This window comes from Sus scrofa, chromosome 5, assembly GCF_054392235.1.
Source record: "Sus scrofa isolate SSC_HxYL_T2T_F1_AM1 chromosome 5, Sscrofa_HxYL_maternal_Yorkshire_Landrace_v2.0, whole genome shotgun sequence".
NCBI classification, from domain to species: Eukaryota; Metazoa; Chordata; class Mammalia; order Artiodactyla; family Suidae; genus Sus; species Sus scrofa.
In genome coordinates, this window is record NC_139387.1 from 59,020,552 (window position 1) to 59,040,384 (window position 19,833).

Consider the following 19,833-nt stretch of genomic DNA (forward strand, 5'->3'; position numbering starts at 1 on the left):
ATAGATTAGTTCTATCCTAGCTTATTCTTGGAACTATTATAATCATGCGAAGAATCTGAGAGTGTGGAGGGTAAAGTTTAGGAAATCTTAAATTTCTCAGGTAAAGGGAGCTAAGAAATGTAGAGACCTGGAGCTGGAAAGATTAGGGTCCAGGTACCCAAATATTTGTCTACTGAATCAGAATCTATAGTGATCTGGGCCCCCCAACCAAGAGATTCTGATTCAGGTGACCAAAGATTTTGATTCCTTTATAAGCACTTCAGTTAATTGTTATGTGACTCCAGAGTTTGAGAACCACTGTAGAACTAGAGAACATTTTCCGTTGGCTTTGTGTATTTCCCTTTCATTCAGAGGCGGGATACAGTTTAGGTACTAATGATTTTCTTTTCAAATTTTTATTCCACCCAAGGCACATCACCTTGTTTTGATGAAATTGTATAGGAAGAATGAAGGTTAAACAGTGCTAGTTAACTAGACACCTTCTAATCCCTAAACTAAAGCTGTCTGGTGAAATTCTAGAGTGTTTCCAGAGGTCAAAGAGCATTTGCCCCTTTGCATGGCTGTTTAAGTGCAAAGGCTGTTTAAGTGCATTTACCCCTTTGCAAAGGCTGTTTAAGTGCATAGACTGTTATTTTTATGTGACCTGTGGAAGAACAAAAGTGGTGAGAGGAAAGGCATTGCAACAGTTCTTTCAAGATCAATATTACGCTAACATCCATGGGTCAATGGAATTGCAAAATTTGTTAAATAATCTTATTGGTATTACTTCAGAGATAATCATCACAGTTCTGATGATGCATCATAGTCTTTGAAATCTGTTAGACTCTGACACCAGTTTGTCTCTGCTACTTGCTAGAACTTAAGTAGATTATCCAATTTTTTCTGAGCATTAATATCCCTATCTGTAAATAAGGAAGACAATACTTGGGGTATGGATGAAACAGTGTATTTAAAGTGCTTCACACAGTATTTGACAAATTATAAATTCAATACCTAATACCTGATAAGATTCAGTGCATGACATTAGTGTATTATAAATATTTAAAGCAATTGATTCATATGAAATGAGTAAAAATAAAATCTCGAAGACATGTACCCAGCAGTTTTTTTTCCAGCAGTTTTTATTTTCAGAGAGCTCAGATGGGTGCCACAGGTCTTGAAGAGGAAGCCTTCAGGCTCAAAGCCAACCTGCAACTACCTCCTACCACAGCTCTCTTGGCAATGGTCAAGAAGCAGCTCCATGAGGTTGCATACTCCTGGAAAGAACCCCACATCTTCCTACTCACTAAAGCCCTGACAGCATCATGATTGATCTTATCATGGTCATCCTTTCTTACATTAGTCACCACCATAAGAAGGCAGGGGGATTCCCTGATCACTCCCATCACTCCTGTCTAATCTCCATATGGCTCTACACACTCCCATATTTGCCCTTCATTGCCTATCTGCTCATCTTCCAATCCTGAGCCGAGATCCTCCTCTTGAGATTTTTGGAACTCATAGTTAATCACAAGTAGAATTCTCTTTACCTTCAGCCTCTTCCCTGTCCTTCTTTTGCTTTAAACCTTCTTGCTCTAAACTTGGCCCTTGCTCTCCTTAAACTTGGACCTTCCCTGAAGACAATGCCCCTCTAGCTTCTGTAATCAATGGAAGCTTCATTGTTCTCCATTTTGCTCACCCCAAATGTACCTGTTTCCAATTTGCCTCACTTTGCTGCTCCTTTCTGTTTGCATACTCTCTTCTCTCAGAATCCATCATTACAAATCTCCTAGCTAAAGACCCTATCACTTCTTCTTGGTGGAATCATCTACCAGTCCTTGAGGCTCTCCCACATCTTCCATGAGTTTTAGCACTTCTTGGTTCAAAGCAGTCTCTCAGAACATCCCTACTGTCATAATTATTGGTGATTTCAATGACTATGAAGACAATCTTTCTAATTCTTAACTTTAGTTTTTTTTTCTTTTTAACTTTCTCTTCTGTAATGGTTTTGTGTGTACCCACTCCAGTGGACATAGCTTAGACTTTGCCATATCAAAACTGCAATTTCCCCAAAATATCAGTTTCAAGGATTGGATTTCCACTGTCTCTCCTGCCATCTCACACTCTGTAGTACCTGAGACACAACAATGCTTCCACTGACCAGAGATTTCACTGTGCCTTATTTCATATCCTAATTTCCCTCCATATTGAGGTTAAATTTAATGGGTATGATAATCACTTTCTTCTCTCTATCCTCAAGTCATCTGTGACCCTTGCATCTTTTTAATTTCTCAACAAAACTACAACCTGGATTAAATCCAATTATCAGACTACTCTGCTCATTAATCTGCATTGTTGATATGGTTGAAGTAAAACCCTCTACCATGTTGGCTTTATGATCAGGAAGCTGAAATGGGCCTTTCTTTTGGTTAGGTATCTTGTTGCATTTTCCCAATCCAAGTCATCTTGCTTTCTGAGTAACTATTTTTTGCTTTCATCTCTCTCCTCAAAACTGTAGCATATCCTTTCCTATCCCCACATTCACTGACAAAAATGAAGAACAAAATTTCCAAAACTCCTTACACCTATCTACCTACAGCACCTATCTACCTAGGCACCTATCTACCTATCTGCCTTGATGAACTGTCTATGCTCTAGCTGCAGCTAGCATCTACTTGTGCACCAGACTGCTACCTCTTGTGTTCCAAGGATAGCAATTTTTCCTTTCTAAAATATATTCTCCTCACATGTAAACACACCGTCACTCTTCCATCTTCAAAAATCTTTCTTTTTTGTTGATCCTATTCCCTTTCCAGGTATTACTCTATTTCTGTGCTGTTTCTGCATTTAAAAAATCTTCTCAAAAGGCTTATCTGTAAATATTGTTTTCCATTCCTTTCCTCACATTCTCCATTGAGCACACATCAATCAAGTTTTTGCCCCCAACCCTTCAACTCAAACTACTCTTGCTTAAGTCATCAATTACCTAAATGCTACATATAATGGTCTTTATCTGATCTGACCCATTTGCAGCATTTTTCAGAGCTGATTATTCCTTCCTCCTAAAAATACTTTCCAGGACATCATCTTTTGTGGTTTCTCCTCTTAACTCACTGGCTACTCCATTTCCACATCATTTATTAAATCCTATCTACTTTGGCCTTAATTAAAGTGCCTCATGATTTAACTGTTGCTAAATTTTCCTCATGTCTTTAATGCTATCTATATGTTTTTAATTCTCAAATTTTTGTCTCAGATCAAGACTTCACTTCTGAGCTCTACATTTTTCCATTGCCTGCTCACCATCTGCCTTTATTTATTTATTTATTTTTGCTTTTTAGGGCCGCACCTGTGGCATATGGAAGTTCCCAGGCTAGGGGCCCAATCAGAGCTGCAGCAGATGGCCTACAGCCACAGCAACACAGGATCTGAACTGTGTCTGTGTCTGTGACCTACACCAAGCTCATGGCAACACCAGAACCTTAACCCACTGAGCAAGGCCAGGGATCCAACCCACACCCTCACGGACACTATGTCAGGTTCTTAACCTGCTGAGCCGAAATGGGAACTTCCCTAAATATCCTAATCACTTTTCTGTCTCAAGGCCTTTGCACTTACTCTTCCCTCTGCCTGGAAAACTTTGCCTCTGGATGTCCATTTTTCACTTCAATCATTTTCTGCTCAACTGTTTCTGCCTTATAGACACTTGCTCTGACCTATTTAAAAATATAACATTTGTAATGCTCTATGCCCTTGCCCTAATTTCCCTTGCCCCGTATTTCTTAAAACAGCATAATTTTATAAAGAATGTTTATATATTGTCTTCTCCCCACTAAAATATGAACAACAAAAGGGCAGGGACTTGTTCTTTTGTTCAGTCAAAGTCTAGTACAGTGCTTGGTCCAAAGTAGGTATGCAACAAATATTTTGGATTAATGTATCAATCATACCTTCAAGAACTCTCTGTGCCAATGGTATAAATCCTGAAAGTGTTTGATATACAGAATGAGATCTAGCATCTGTCTTTCCACCTTATTTTTTAATGCTCTGACCCAGTGGTCTATGCTCTGGGATATCATTCTCTTGAAGAAATGAGGAGGCTTTCCAAAGGTTCTGCAATCACAGACAGTGTTTTGAAAAAAATCAACAGCTTTGTTTAAGAATAATGGGTGCATAGTACACTATACATATGAAAATACAATTTAATGTTTTGACATATGTGTTCACTGATGAGACCAAAATGATGAATATGAAAATCACTCTCAGAAGTTTTCCTCCTGCCTTCTCTATTATTCCCCACCCTAAACCAAGCTGTTATCTGCTTTCCAATGTAATTAACTGCAGGTTAATTTATATTTTATAGAAATGTATACTGATGTGGCCAAATAGTATGTACTCCTTTTTGTTTGACATCTTTCATTGGACATAATTATTTTAAAATACAACCATGTTACATATATCAATAGTTCATTCCTCTCTGTGTTGATTAGTATTCCATTATATGAATATGTCACAATCTACTCAACTGTTATAGAAATTTGAGTTGTTTTCAGTTTTTGGCTATTGCAAATAAAAGTCTTAGGAACATTGGTTTATAAGTATTTTTGTATACATATACTTTCATTTTTCCTAAAAAATACCTAGTAGTGGAATGCTTGGCTCCTATGCAAGGTGTGTATTTAAGTTAAGAAATAGGCAAAATGTTTTCCAACATAGTTGTATCATTTTACTTTCCCATCCAGAGTGTATAAGGTTTCAGTTCCTCACATCCTCACTAGCAATTGGTATAAACAGTCTTTTTTTTTTTTTTTTTTTTTTTTTTTTAGGGCCAGGGATCAAATCCACATCCTCATGGATACTAGTCAGTTTTGTTAACCACTGAGCCACAACAGCAACTCTGGTGTGAATAGTCTTTTTAATGTTAGTCCTTCTAGTACATGTGTAGTGATATTTAACTGTAGTTTTATTTTTTATTTTATTTTATTTTTTTGTCTTTTCTAGGGCTGCACCCACGGCATATGGAGGTTCTCAGGCTAGGGGTCTAATCGGAGCTATATCTGCCAGCCTACACCAGAGCCAAAGCAATGCAGGATGTGAGCTGAGTCTGCGACCTACACCATAGCTCACTGCAACACCAGATCCTTAACCCACTGAGCGAGGCCAGGGATCCAATCCGCAACCTCATGGTTCCTAGTCGGATTCGATAACCACTGAGACACAACGGGAACTCCTAACTGTAGTTTTCATTTGCATTTCCCTAATAAACAATGTTGAGCATCTTGTCAGGTTCTTTTTGCTGTCCATCTCCCTATATTTATTGTTTAAGGGCAACTTTTTGGGTGAAATGTCTGCTCAAATCTGTTGTCCAATTTTTATTGGAATGTTTGTCCTCTGATTATTGAAATGTAAGAGGTTTTTAGATATCTTCAAAGAAGGTCTTTGTTGGATAATTACTTTCAAAGATTTATAAGAGCAAAAGTTTAAATTTTTGATAGAGTCTAATTTATTTTTTCTTTACAGTTTCTGCTTTTTGTGTCCTAAGTGAAAAATCTTGCCAAAATCAAGGCCAATGAAATTTTATCTTTTTGGTCCAAAGATTTAATATTTTTAGCAACTACATTTAGGTATACACTCCATTTTGAATTAATTTTGGTATAAGGTATGAATTCAGGGGCAAGGTTCATTATTTTGCCTATTATTATCTAATTTATATAGCAACATTTGCTTAAAAGATTATTCTTTTCCTATTAATTTGATTGGAATATTTGTAGAGTATTGATTAAACATAAATATGTTGGTCTCTTCCCAGACTCTTTATTATATTCCATTGACCAATATGTCTATCTATACTTCAGTACAACAGTGTCTTAATTACTATAGCTTCATAAGTTCTGACATAAGATAGTGTAAATCTTTTTTTTTTCAAGGACATTGTGGCTATTCTAGGTCCTTAGTACTTCCATATAAAATTTGTAATCTTGTTGTCGATTTCTGAAAAAAAAAAAAAAACACTGCTGGAATTTTGGTGGGGATTGAAATCACTCTGTAGATCAATTTGGTATAATTGGCATCTTAGCAAAATTGAATCATACAATTCATGAACATGGTATATCTCTTCCCTTTTGAGGTTTTTTGTTTGTTTGTTTCTTGTTTTGTTTTTTTTTAGGGCCACAGAGGTGCACATATGGCATACGGATGTTCCCAGGCTAGGGGTGAAATTGGAGCTACAGCTGCTGGCCTACACCACAGCCACAGCAATGTCAGATACAAGCTGTGTCTGTGACCTGCACTGCAGCTCGCTTCAACACCAGACCTTAACCCAATGAGAGGGGCCAGGGATCAAACTTACATCCTCATGGATACTAGTCAGGCTTGTTTCTGCTGAGCCACAATGTGAACTCCTATTTAAGTCTTTAATTTCAGCACAGTTTGTGTTTTCAGTGTGCAGATCTTTCACATCTTTTGTCAAATTTGTTAAGTATTTTATATTTTATACTATTATTAATAGCTTTATTTTAATTTAAATTTGACAGTTCAGTGCTAGTATATAGGCATAAAACTGATTTCTGCATATTGGACTTATATCCTGCAATGTTGCAAAACTCAGATTGTAGTTCTAATGGGTTTTTAAAATATATGTTTCTTAGGAATTTTAACATAGGTTACCACGTTCTGTGCAAATAAAGACACTTTTACTTCTTTCTTTCCAATTTGGATTCCTCCCGATACCCCCAAACCCCCTCACCTTAGTATACCGACTAGGGCCTCTAGCACCCTCTTTAGACTATCATAGCACAAAATGAAATTGGTGAGATTAAGCATCCTTGTTTGTTCTCAAAGTTCGGGGATAGAGTTTACATTCTTTCACAATTACGTATGATGCTAGCTATAGGATTTTGTAGATGTAGGATTAAAAACTTTGCTCTTATTTTTCTGAGGTCTTAAAAATCATTAATGACTAGTTATTCAAAAGTTAATCAAGGTAATTCACTGCATCAGTTGAATAATGAGGGATAAAATGTCTTAAACTTTTACCATCTCAAAAGATTCCGAAAAGAAATTTGATAAAAATCTTCATTCACTTATGATAAAAAAAAAAAACACTTAGCACTCTATGACTAGAACTTCCTTAAGGTAATAAAGAATATTCTACTATCATAGCTATAATATTATAAGTGTTCTACCAGAATACCTGTATAATCATTATATTTCATTATAATATTTTCATTATATTTTTATTGGACATCAATATACTGATGAGTAGGGGGAAAAGAGAGTGTCTAATGCATTGGGGGGGTCCAATGAGTTAGGGGAAAGTGTATCTGAAAGAAAGTGAGAGAATGAAATGAAGGAAAAAAAGTGGAAATTTAAATACATATTTTTTTTCTTTTAGGGCCACACCAGTGGCATATGGAAGTTCCCAGCCTAGGGGTAAAAATGGAGTCACAACTGCTGGCCTACACCACAGCCACAGAAACATCAGACTGGAGCCAAATCTATGATCTACACCACATCTCATGCAATGCCAGATCCTTAACCCACTGAGTGGGACCAGGAATCAAAGCCACATCCTCATAGATACTAATTCGGTTTGTAACCCACTGAGCCACAACAGGAATCCTAATAATTTTGGAGCAGTTCCACGTGATGACAAATACCAGAAAATGGCTACAGGATGGGGTGATCAAAGTGCAATAGAGGTGTGCATTTTCCTATGTCTCAAAAAGGCATGGAGATTCTAGTCAAGGCTGTCTGTGCTGAGCCTTCAGGGCAATGCCGTAAAAATGCACCTTCTGTGATGATGAAAATGTTCTATCAGTGCATTCTTAAATGTAGTAGCAACTAGGTACACATGGCTTTTGAGCACTTCACATGTGGCTGGTGAGATCAAGACATTGATTCTTTAATTTTATTTAATTCAGATTTAAGAAGTCACATGTATCTAGTGACTACATCATTGGAGAGCATAACTTCAAGGTATTAATCTATACCCTGGTGGAGAACAGGAAGAATGGCCTTCCCTGGAGTTCCCACTGTGTCTCAGTGATGAAAAACCCAACTAGTATCCATGAGGATGCAGGTTTGATCCCTGGCCTCCCTCAGTGGGTTAAGGATCTGGCGTTTCTCTGAGCTGTGTTGTAGGTCGTAGATGTGGCTTGGAACTGGTGTTGTGGTGTAGGCTGGCAGCTACAGCTCTGATTCGATACCTAGCCTGGTAACTTCCATATACCATGCATGCAGCCAAGAAAGAAAGAAAGAGAAAGAAAGAAAGAAAGAAAGAAAGAAAGAAAGAAAGAAAGAAAGAAAGAAAGAAAGAAAGAAAGAGAGAAAGAAAGAAAGAAAGAAAGAAAGAAAGGAAGGAAGGAAGGAAGGAAGGAAGGAAGGAAGGAAGGAAGAAAGATAGATAGAAAGAAAGATAGATAGAAAGGAAAGAAGGAAGGAAAGAAGGAAAGAAAGAAAAGAATAGCCTTTTCCAAGAGTGTCACAAAATCTCATTGACCAGGGATCAACCTGCTTCCTCATGGATACTAGTCAGGTTCTTAACCAGCTGAGCCACAATGGGGACTCCATCACTTAAACCATTCTTAAGGCTTTTATCTTTAACCTAACTCTTTCCAAAGACTGAAATACTAAACCATTAAGCTGTTAAGAAACAGAAGGGATAGACAATGTTCTATTACTCCTGCTTTCATGTATGATTTCCCCCTTTCTCCTCTTTTCTACCCCATTCATTTCCTGCTGTCTCTCAGGATCAAGGATTGAGTACAATGTCATATATTATAATCACTCAATATATGGTAGCTATTATGATAGGCTTCTTCTAATTATAAACAATGCTGTGATGAATATCTTTTAATGTAAGTATTTAAATACATCTATGATCATTTCTATGGTGTGCTATCAGCACCAAAATTACTGATTCAAAGAATGTAAGCTTTTAAAAACTCACTTTTCAATTTGCTTTCCAGAAAGATTCTAACAATAACAATCCCTCCAAATATATTGCATTGCTCAATTTACACTCATCAGTCATATTGGTTTTTTGTTTGTTTGTTTGTTTTTGGCTTCACTCTCAGCATGAGGAAGTTCTCAGGCTAGGGACTGAACCCATGCCACAGCAGCAACCTGAGCTGCAGCAGTGATAACACCAGACTCTTAACCCACTAATCCCCCAAGGAACTCCAAGTCATATCTTTTTTTTTCAATCTTGGGTAATTAGTTGCAAAGTGGAAACACACTGTTGTTTCATTTTGCATTTATTTGATTATAGAGCTCATTTATGCTAATTCCATAGGACCCACAATAAAACCCTCTAATATATTTCATATGGAACAGATATAATTTCCTTCATCTCTTTCTACTTATCTTTGGCTCAAACTCAGAATAATATTTTTTCATCCTCAAATGGCAAGAATGTTTGTTCTCTTGAACAGCACCAATATAGCCTTTGGTTCTCTGTAACAGACCTCCTAATTAGCCCTATTTTCTGATATATTTTTAACACTACAGGCCACAAAATAAACTTTTTTTCCTGGATATTCTAACTTTCCTAGAAAATTCTCAAGCTTTTTGCTCTCACGTGTTATAGCAAAGAGTGGTCAAAAACCCCAGCATTGTCTTTGGAGCAACAGAATTATCCTCTTCTCAGTTACTGATAATCAAATGTCCCCTGAAATTCCAGTTATGACTGACTTCCTTGGATCATCCTGTCCATTTTCCTCAGGCCTCTCCAAAGGTGTTGTGTCCTATGGGCCTCCATGGTCTCCAATGTCCTTGTGGATATCTGTAATTGTATAACAATTTTCAAAACACAGCACACTGACTGGTTTAATCAATTTCTCCAGAAGCCTGGATGAGAGAGAGCTGGTAGGTTTTGGAGTAAAGAAGTCCTAGGTACACAGGAGCTGACATTATGGCTAAAAACCAGAGGTAAATATAAAGACCCAAGTGGAAATTACCTGTGTAATACTGATGATTGTGAAATTCTCCAGCCAGCAGGTGGAAGCAGACTCCTATCGGTAAAGAGGGAAAGAATTAAACAGTTCTCATAGCTGAGCAGTCATTTAGCACTTTGCAGTAAAAGCAGATTTCATTCTCCAGGAATCAGCTCTTTCCATATTTATGCAGTCACTAATCCCTATTCTAAGGAGATGAAGAGGCTTTGTAAGTTTAACCCATGCCTAGGGTATTACAATATTTTTGCATGCAACTTCAGGTTAGGTGTAGTAAACATAAGGATTCCTACAAAGACAGTGCTACTTGGCTTAGAGTTAGGAAGGCAGGATTGAACTAGGAAGCACAAATCTGTAGAGAAGGGAGTAAGGGGAGATCTAACAAGATTTAGCAATGGGGATAGTGTGACCCGTGAGCTTCCTGATGGCAGGTATCTATTTACAATATTTATTTCAAAGTCTAACACAGTTTCAGGTACTTCGTGGATACCAATTAAACATCTGTTAATAAAATGCTGAGGGATTAAATAGAAGTTTTAATGGTGTCTCTTCTCAGTATCTGGCATCTTAGTAGTATAAGTTGTAAAATGTGTTTAATGTATAAAAGAGAGTTGAAGTGCCAGGGAGAACAATGATGTGGGAGGCTGGGTAATGGTTCCAAAAGACATCCACATCCTGATCCCTGGGATCTGCGAAAATTAACTCATATGGCAAAAGGGAGGAGAGCATCCTGCATAATTTGAGCGGGTCATAAATGATAAAAGTGTCATTGAAGAGGTGGGTAGAGGGAGATTTGACTACTGACCGAGGAGAAGGTGGTGTTAGGAGAGAAACAGAGGTTGGATCTGTACACTTCGAACATGGTGGAAAGAGGCCATAAGCCAAGAAATATGACGTCACTAGGAGCTCAAAAAGCAAGGAAACAGAGTGTCTCCTCTTAGAGCTTCCAGGAGAAACCAGCCCTGCTAACATCATCCCTGTGAAACTAATTTCCGACTTGCAACTCCAGAGCTGTAAGCACATACATTTGTGTTAAGTCAGTAGGTTTGTGATACTTTGTATTGCAGCAATAGGAAAATAATACGGTGGTAACTGCCTTCTACATGTTTCATCTCTTTTCCTCTGCTGGCCCCCAGGGTTGGATATAACCAATAGAATATTAAGTCAAGACTATCAAGTTGACACTATCTGTCCTAGGAGGAAAGATGTGGCCGTTGCAGTAGACAAGGTCAGAGAAAAGTCTCTAACATTGGAATCCCAGCCAAGTCAGCCTCAGGGTAAAGGAGAAGAGTCCTTCAACATAGTGCTAAATTTTGGAAGACAATTACTTATACATTAGTGAGTTAAAGACTGGGGAAAGTCAACTTTATTTTCCTATGTTGAGAAATACAGACTTGAGCTGATCTCCAATTACTTGTGTCATATGCCTTAGGAACTTTCACGTTAGTCTTGAAATTATGGAAAGTAGCTGAAAACTGGAGACTGAGTACAACCTATGAATGCTGAAGACTCAACTGATTCATTTGACACAAGTTTATCGAGCCGCATTAATAAACCAACCAATGTGCTCAGAGCTGGACATCTACACAAGTTATGCTCATGTCCTCAAGACCCTCACAAACTGATTGTAGGTAAAATGAATGACCTTGAGGTGTGCTGCTTCCTCAGTAATACCTGGATAGAATATTGCTCATGCCTGGATAGAATATCAAATCCTGAAATTTCTTTAACTAGAGCTGAAGAATCAGTAAAATGTTCAAACTGGATGCTAGGGGATTAAGAAAAGCAAGAGCTGGGAGTACTTTTATGGTAATAGCTTACTGATCTTTACTTTCTGTTTTTCTAGATCAATGGCCAGCAAATTATGTACTGAGGACTAACAATTACTTCTCCCTCAATGGTTTTTGTGAAAAATGATTTATGGGTACATAACGATGCTCAGTCTTTTCTGCATTATCTTCAGTTGCTTTCACGCTACAGTGGCAGAGTTAAGTGGTTGTGAAAGAGATCACACACTCTACATTGAATGTATACTGCTTCTCCCTTTTTAGAAAAAGTTTTCTAACCCCTGCCTTTGAGAATTTTATCCCTTTCTAGCTATTTGTCTTACTTTCCATGGGGGGCTCCATATTAAAATCCGTAATGAGTCAAAACCTGTAATATCAATATTTGGTGACTATACTCAGAGTGGAGCCTGAGTCTTCTCTCTCACTGGCCTGTATCCCCCTTTCTCAGCACAAGTTTCCATCTAAGGAATCCCTCTTTCCCAAGTTAATGACATTAAAACCTATCTTAAGATTACATGACCCCATATGATAACAAGCATTGGAGTCTTTCCCTTGTCAGTCTTTCCACACTTGCAAAAGCTACATGTACATAAAGTAATATCAGGGTAATTTCCTCCCAGGCAAATTTAGTTTGAGATATCTTTGGTTAAGTAGAAATGTGTCTGTGAGACAGCTTTAGAGATATTCACTTTTATGAGACATGGCAGAAAAAACTCTTTGAATACGAATGAAATCATTCAGGGGAGATTACAAGTAGGAATATTAAAGAAAAAAATTGGAATTCAGAAGAAATATAAATGAAGGAAAGCTGAGAGGAAGTGGTACAAATAGTAGGGTGTCCAAACGAGAATGCAGACATGGAAGCCTAGAGTGCAGACAAGCATCAAGGAAAAAGAGTGAAAAGTATTGAATGCTGAAGAAAGATGGAAAAAATGGTTAAAATTCATGTATCAAGTTGGAAGCTTCGTTATTTGGAAATCGGATTATAGTGTAATGTAGAATAAATATGTGTTGAGCCTGGGCAGATAGCATATCTTGGCCATCTTAGAACACAGCGACATTATAGCAAGAGAGTGGAGTAAAAAAATTATTATAGTTGATTTACAATGTTCTGTCAAATTCTGCTGTATAGCAAAGTGACCCAGTCGTGTATATATATATATACACCTTCTTTTTCTCATATTATCCCCATCATGTTCCATCAATAAGTGAAGAGAGTAGATCTGAATCCCACCTTTGCTGTACACATTTCCGCGTGACTTTGTAGAAATGAGTTAACCTCTCCTCATCTGGAACATAGGGGTAAGAATTGTACACACATATAGATTGCTCTGTTAAGTAAATGAGGTGGTATATTTACAGCATTATTACAAGGCCTGCACAAAGTTAGTGATTAATAAGCAATACTTATAAAGATTCTATAGAAATATTTTTGACACCCTAGTTATAATAAAAGAGGAGGGATAAAATAGAAACTAGAGGGAGCTGTAGAATCAAGAGAGAGTTGTTTCACTTCTTTCTTTTGTCTTTTTTTATTTTTAATATTTAACAGCTGGAGAGAAGAACTTGGGAATGTAATACAGGATAGAAGGCGAAAACTGGAGCAGTACTTTATTTCAGATCTGGAATTTAGATAAATTCCTTGTGTCAATTCCTTGAGCCATCCACAAGTCAGAGGAATGGGAAGCAAAGAAACAGTAGGAAAGAGGAAGAAGGCAGATACAGGGACACGTTAGTGGCAATGGGTGTCTCTGGCTATTTGAAATTCCTGGGGACCACAGGATGTTTGCATGAAGGAAAGGAATCAGGGCACCCCTCTTGGATTCCCTGAGGTTGGGTGAAGTGGGGAGAAGAGCAGGTGATGTCTAAGTACAGATATGGCACTTTTCCAACTCTCAGGTAACCCAGCTCAGATTTAAAATGGCTAAGACTCCATTTCAGAATGGCAGTCAGCTATGTACTTCAAAATGGCTAGGGTTCTGGCAGAGAGTATGTTTTTTTCCAATATGTGTATCTGAATAAGGCAAAACAGATGCACTTGTTAGCCTTCTGAATACTTTTCTGTTTTGGGATTGGAATCTTTCGCTACTTTGGATTTTGCTTATGAAACATGGAGTATCTTCCAATCACACTGGCCTTAGGCATGAAATAAATCAATGCCTGGATTTTTAAAATATGGACTTAATCCAAGCCAGACTTGGCCTAAAACACTGTATAACCTAAGATTTGGTTGTACTGATGTTAGAGGCTAAATGTTAGAAAATGCAATTTATTAAAGGGTCTTACGTATAGAGGCACCTGAGTAATCTCAGTAGTAAAGTCCAACTAATTGTAAGTTACACCTTAATAAAGCCTTTCTCTGAAGAGTAACTCCTATAAAGATTTCAGTAAAAATTTGTTAGCTTCTAGTATGTCACATCTATTTACACAAGTTTCAGGAGCAAATGCATTCTTTTATGATGGAGAAGAAGCTTTCTACATCTCTAGATTTCTACCTCTTTCAAATCTGGGATGTTTTATTCCTTCAGTCATTTGGTGCTTACTCTGTTCCAAGTTCATCAGAGTGGAGAATAACAACCATTCCTTGATACATTGTGGAGCTTGTAGACAATAAATACATTAGCAAGAAAACCTATATTAAGGAGTGATAAGTGCTATCAGGAGAAATAAGGTTAATGGAATAGAGAGGGCTAACACATGCTGTGTTAGAGAGGGTGATCAGGGAAGGCCCCCAAGAGGCTAGCGTTGGAATAGAGGAGTGAGGGATCAAGTCCTAGGGGGCAAACGCTGCAGGCAGAGGGTCCAGGAGGTGCAAAGACCCATGACCTAAGGGCTGCTTGATGTATTGGGGGAACAGAGGGGGGTCCTGGGTAAAGCAGAGTTAGTGTGACTAGAAGGAGAGGAAATGAGATTTGAAAGGCAGCTGTGCTTATTTTGTGGAAGGCCATGTAACATTAAATATTTATAACCAAAAATTATATGCTATATTAGTATGAGTGTTTTATTTACAGAGTTATCAGGGTGTCTCAGACCAGTTTTTATCCCAGGTTAGTCTATCCTGAATTTCAACATCCTTGATTTTCAACTCAGGTTGATCAATGGCAGGTCTGGATGAGAGGTCTCAGGATGTCAGGCATCTTGCCAGAAAGCTCAGCATAGCTAGCAAGTAACTGGATACTTTTTGACCATGAGAACTTTCACTTCCATGGCCCTGATCCTCCTAGCTGTTCACTAACAATGTCTGAGATGCCCTCCATTGCCTATACTCTGATCACCATGGTGATAGGTGCTCTGTGTTCATTAGTCTGCCCCAGTGCTATTACGGGGTTCTTTGAAGGGTGTGAGCTACCAAACATTTATTCCCCCAATAATCAACCATTTAAGCCAGGCCAGAAATCTAGGCTAGAAAGAAAAAGGAGGAAAGAAGACAATGGGAGAGGAAAACTAATTTTGTTATTTAAATACAGGGAAAGGAGTTTCCATTGTGGTGCAGAGGAAAAGAATCCAATTAGTATCCATGAGGATGTGAGTTTGATCCCTGCCCTTGCTCAGTGGGTAAAGGATCTCGTGTTGACATAAGTTGTGGTATAGGTCATAGATATGGCTTGGATCCCATATTGTTTGTGGCTGTGGCTGGGGCTGGGGTGGGCAGGCGTAGCTTCGATTCAACTCCTAGCCTGGGAACTTCCATATACCACAGATGTGGACCTAAAAAGCACACGCACGCACACACACACACACACACACACACACACACACACACACACACACACAAAGATACAGGGAAAAATTTATGGAATAGGGGTGAAATTTGATTTTATAACAATCAAAACAGAGTATCAGGACTTTGATAGCATATCAAGGTCTTTGCAGTTTAGGGATTTTGAAAAAGCTTCAACCGGGTATGGTTAAGTATCTAGAACACTGGACAAGGCATCAGAAGATAGGGAGTTAGGCTTTCCTTCTGCTAATACCTCACTCTATGATGTTAGCAAGATAGGTCAGCTCATATAATCCTCTTCTAGTTGGATTTTTCATCTATAATGGGAAGGAGTATTATCAATATTTATGTGAAATTAAGAGAAAAGTATATGCTAAAATGCTTTACAGACTTTAAAGAAATAGGCAAAAATTAAGAATTATGTGGAAGGAGTTCCCATTGCGGCTCAGCAGAAACAAACCAACCAGTATCCATGAGGATGCAGGTTCAATTCCTGGCCTTGCTCAGTGGGTTGAGGATCTGGCATTGCCATGAACTGTGGTGTAGGTCACAGACATCGCTTGGATCTGGCATTGCTGTGGCTGTGGCATAGGCTGGTGGCTACAGTTCCAATTTGACCCTAGCCTGGAAACTTCTATATGCCTCAGGTGCAGCCCTAAAAAGACAAAAAAGCAAATCACGTAGAAATGTTTCCAGATAAATACATATCTAAATTGAAATTGAGTCTTTTCTGAGGAAAAAATTATTGGTAGAGTTCAACAAATACCTACCTGCTAGGTAATGGAAAATAGTACTTCATTATTGGTATTTTTTTTTTCAGTATGGTCACAATTTCAAAGATCCAGAAAAACTTTAGGGCCCTTAACCCAGTTCTATTTCTTTATTCTATTCTTGCCACATTCTCCCCACAGTGAATTCAGTAAAGAACATAGAAACCTCAGGAAGAATTATGTAAGGTGTGATTTTATTAATCCTGTTCTCAACTCCTAAAGGGAGTTAATTTTTCCTATAACCACTAGTTCATTCTTTATTCAATATTGAGTTTGTAGCATGTGTCCAGTAATGTACAAGATGAAAGGGTCTCTACCACCAGTCTGTGCTGGGCTGCCACCAGGTACTTTGAGGAAGCTGTGAAGCTGAGGTCCAAGAAAAGCTAAACTAGAGGTGACTGAACTAAATTGTCACAGAGGAGAAGTTAGCTGTGTCCTTGCTAAGAATGTGATGCTGCTCATCTGTGGAGCTAGTTAGAAGCAGAATCTCAGGTCTTGCCCCAGAACTGCTAAATTGCACCTGCATTTCTAACAAGATCCCCAGGTGATTCATAGACATGATAAAATCTGAGAGGCCCTGAGCTGGGTGTAAAGGTTGAAAAAAGAAAAAGGATAAAGTGTGATCTGGGTGAAGAAAGTAGCAGGTCTCAATTGCACAGTTAGGAAACTACATGTAGACTGTGGCCAGGAAATCTAAGTGAAGAATTTGAGTTAGGGGTTTTGTGCGAGATGGAATGAGGTTGTCAGGGACCAGACCCAAAAGGCCATGCTTTACCAAAGATATCTGAAGTTTCATGAAAATGTTGGAAAGCCATGGATTATTTTGAATAGCAGACTATTATAAGCAGATTTAAATTTTAGATATAGGAACATATATATATATATATATATATATATATCAATCACTGGGTTTTCTATCAGACAAGAAAAAAGTAGCATAAGAAGTATCAGCTTGGAAGAGTCAAAATAACACACTTTAGAAATACCTAGAGAATCAATTGAGCAAACTAAACCAATAATGGACTTTGGTAAAGAAGGCTAGTTAAAATATAACCAGGAAGCGCCTAATAACTTTGCTAAATCTGTTATACACAAAATAGAATAAAAGATCTTAAATAATCTTTTAGAAAATAAAATAGAATAAAATATTCCAAATCATATTAACAACATAAATGTTGAAGACTATGAATAAATTTAGTATGGAAAATTTGGTATGGATTTTTTTTTAAGTATAAAATTGTATTAAGAAACATAAACCATGGTTCCTGATGTGAAGACTCAATATTATAAAAGGTCAGTTTCTAAAGCTGGTGCTATGATATTATGTGATATTCTAATTTATAATAAGAACAGAGCTCTTAAAACCATTGGAGTTTCCTGAATGATGAAAGTTATAAAGTTGAAAGGAGCTTCTTTTGTTCTTCATAACAGGCCCCTTTTAACCACCTGAGTTTATGTTAATGAGGTAATTTTAGGAACATCTCTAAGGTGGAGGGGCTTGATGCCAGGAAAACCAACTACTTGAACCACTGAGATCTTCAGCCCTCCACCCCTCTCCGGGAATGGGAGAGGGCTGGAGGTTGAGTTAATCACTAATGCCCAGTGACTTAATCAATCTTGCTTACTTAATGAAACCTCCATAAAACCCCCCAAAAGTTATGTGGTTTCAGAAAACTTCCAGGTTGGTAAACACTTGTAAGAAAGGGTTGGGAGGATGATGTACCTTGAAAGGATGTGAAAGCTTCCTGCTCCTTCCTGCATACCTTGCCCAATGCATCACTTCCATTTGGCTTTTCCTGAGTTGTATCCTCTCATAATAAATCAGTAATCTAGTAGGAATTCTTCCTGAATTCTGTGAGCTGTCTAGGACATTCCTCTCTTTATTGTGTGTATGGCCAGGCCACTCAAGGAGGCTGTTTTCTTGCTCTTGGTATATCCTTTGCTGCTTCACCTAAACTCTCCTCACCTGACTGACATTCCTACATACTTGTCCCCAGCTGGTAGTTGCTCTTATCAAAGAGTCTGTGAGGGGCATGCCCCTCTGCTTGTTCCCCTGGTAACCAATGAACCAACATGACACCAATTCCTCCCATAACTGGCAATCTCCCCTTCCATGATGAAAGATGGATGTGGGAAGCAAAAGCCTGATGGTCAAATGTTGTATATTTACTTTTTTAATTCTTTTCTGTGACATTTAGAGTGAGAACTGAAATATACACTATGAACTTGTATAATCCGGCCAGGCAAGATGGCTGTTCTCTTACTTTCTGTACCCCTTCTGCTTGACCACTGCCTGCTTCATCTACACTCTGTTACATGACTATTACTACAGAATTGCCCCAGCCCCAGCTAATGATTGTTCTAATATTTCAATCAGAACATCTCCACTATGATAGCTAATCAAAGGGATAGTGAGGGGCATGCCCCTCCTCTGGTTTCCCTGGTAACCCATAAACCAACCTGAAGTCAATTCCCCTTATAACTGGTAACCTCCTCTTCCCTCCAGGACCGGAAGTGAAAGCTGCTGCCATGTTCTGCCCTACGCGGTGGAGTGTTGCTGCAGGGCCTTGCTTCAGACAAGTAAGTTCCCTTTATCCGTTAAAGCACAGAAGTCTGTGTTGCTGACTCCAGGCTTTTCCTTCAGTCTTGAAGCCAAGCAATAAGGGCTTGCAGGTCTGCATGGGGCAATTCCATATGTGCTTCACAGATAGTTGCGTTTTTTACAAATTGGAGGTTTGTGGCAATCCTGGGTCAAACAAGTCTGTTGGCTCTGTTTTACCAACAGCTTTTCTCACTTTGTTTCTTTGTGTCACACTTTGGTAAATCTCAAAACATTTCAAACGTTTTCATTGTTATTGTATTTATGTAATAAGCTGTGATCAGTAATCTTTGATGTTACTACTATGTATGACTTGCTGAAGGCTCAGATGATGATTAACAAGTTTTTTTGTTTTTGTTAGCAATATAAAACATTTTTAAATTAAGGTATGTACATTGTTTTCTTCAACATAATACTGTTAAACACATAATAGGCTATATTTGCTTGGTTATGTTGGTCTGGAACCAAACCTGCAGTATCTCTGAGGTTTGCCTGTATTGAACCTGAAGAGGTGGTTGTGGTTATCTTTGATTTGTAGCCAGGCGGTTAGAAGCACAGGTGAGAACTTGGATTTGTGATTGGCATTTGAAGGGGCCAGTCTTTTTGGACCGAGCTCTTAATCTGCAGGATCTGATACTTACTCCAGGTAGATAGTAGTAGAATTGAGTTAAATTGTAGGACACTCAGCTGGTATTGGAGAATTGGTGTGTGTGTGTGGGTGGAAGAACTCTGAGGAAAATTGGGCTTTTCTTTTAAGTGTAATCTATAGTACAGAGAAGGAACAGGTAGCTTTTTTTTTCTTTTAAATTAATAGTCCCAATTGGATATTTTTGGAATCTGATAAAATAATTCTGAATTTATCCAGAAAAAAATGAACATATTAAGGAACTTTTGAAAATAAATCATATGAAGACATGAGTTGTCAGAAATTAAAATGCATTTTTACATTTATGTAGAGTGATCCTAGACAGAAATAGCCATATTAATGAGACTAGAAAGTTCTTAAACACCCATGATTTAATAA

At 38.1% G+C, this 19,833-nt stretch overlaps 1 long non-coding RNA gene across 1 annotated transcript; it reads right to left on the reverse strand.

Moving 5' to 3' along the window:
* Positions 1 to 9,290: 9,290 nt before the first annotated feature.
* Positions 9,291 to 18,237, reverse strand: LOC100621135 (uncharacterized). Its single transcript, XR_298459.4, has 3 exons — positions 17,934 to 18,237; positions 9,939 to 9,992; positions 9,291 to 9,763 (listed from the first exon to the last, which is right to left on the reverse strand). It is a non-coding gene; the product is annotated as an uncharacterized LOC100621135 (long non-coding RNA).
* Between the last annotated feature and the right edge of the window lie 1,596 nt (positions 18,238 to 19,833).